Genomic DNA, 1,111 nt, shown 5'->3' on the forward strand with positions numbered 1-1,111 from the left:
CCCCCCCGCCCGGGCACTCACTCACCGACCCGCGCACAGATCAAGTCCACGGGTGGGACCGCCTGCCCGAGGGGGCGTCCCTCCCTGTGAACCGGTGTCCAGGCTACGACTTGCTTCAGGGCTTCCTGCAGGAGGTGCTCTTCTTCGTGCGCTTCCTCCCCCAGCTGCTGGCCGGGCCGGCAGCCGAGCAACAGCCGGGGGCCGCCCAGCGCCGGGCCCGCGCAGCCGCCTGGCTGGCCTGGCACCGGGAGTTCGAGGCACAGCACCGCCAAGCGGCCGAGCCGCTCGAGTCCCTCACCGCCCTGGACACCCCGGCCAGGGTGGACCTGTGGTATGCGTGCTGCATTCGGGCCGCCGAGTCGATGCGGCTGTTTGCCGGGGCCGGCGGGCTGGCCTGCGTCCTGGCCCCCGGGGCCGGGGAGCCGGCGGACACCGGGGCAGCCCTGTCGAGCACGGCCGCGACCACCTTTGTCCAGGATATCACCGCGCGAATTGAGGCCTTGACTCGGGCGGCCGGGGCGCCGGCCGCCCCCGGGCCCTCGACCGCGCACTTGTCGGATCTGGCGCAGGGGTTCTTCGCCGACCATCCCGAGCCCGAGGGGGCCCCCCGGTCATGGGCCTTCGCCGAGCTGACGCCCATCTTTCACACGGCCCCCGCGCGCATGGACTTCCTGGGGATCCTGGCGCATGCGTCGGCCGCTCGTCTGGCGCGCGGCCATGTCATGGCCCCGGGCGGTGCGTTGTCCTCCGCTGGCCATCCTCCTGGGTGTGGTGTGTCGCTGACCGTCCGCCTGCGGCCGCCACAGAAAAAGAGCCCATTTCCGAGGCCCACCTGGCGCCGGAGGAGCTGCATTCACTGCAGAAGATGCGCGACTTGACGACATCCGCCCGGTCGACCGGGTTTGCTTCGATCCTCCTGATGGAGGAGGGCCGCCGAGAGTATGACCGTGCCCGGCGCGCGGTGCTGGACGAGCGGGCCCACTTTTTCGCCAACCTGCGGTACGACAAATGCCCTGGCAGGCGCCCCCTCCCCCCCTCCATGGGCATGTTGTCCATCTCGTGCCCTGACGGGCGAGCATGCGCCTGCTTGTTTTCTTACCCCCTCCCTCCC

General features: G+C 71.4%; 1 protein-coding gene across 1 annotated transcript in view; it reads left to right on the top strand.

The window, feature by feature from the left end:
- H696_00805 (hypothetical protein) overlaps positions 1–1,111 on the top strand; it is a gene marked incomplete at its 5' end in the record, with an annotated part of 6,203 nt that overhangs the window by 2,273 nt on the left and 2,819 nt on the right. The gene's annotated exons all lie outside the window — the stretch shown is intronic.

Source organism: Fonticula alba, assembly GCF_000388065.1.
Source record: "Fonticula alba strain ATCC 38817 unplaced genomic scaffold supercont2.1, whole genome shotgun sequence".
Classification (NCBI taxonomy): domain Eukaryota; order Rotosphaerida; family Fonticulaceae; genus Fonticula; species Fonticula alba.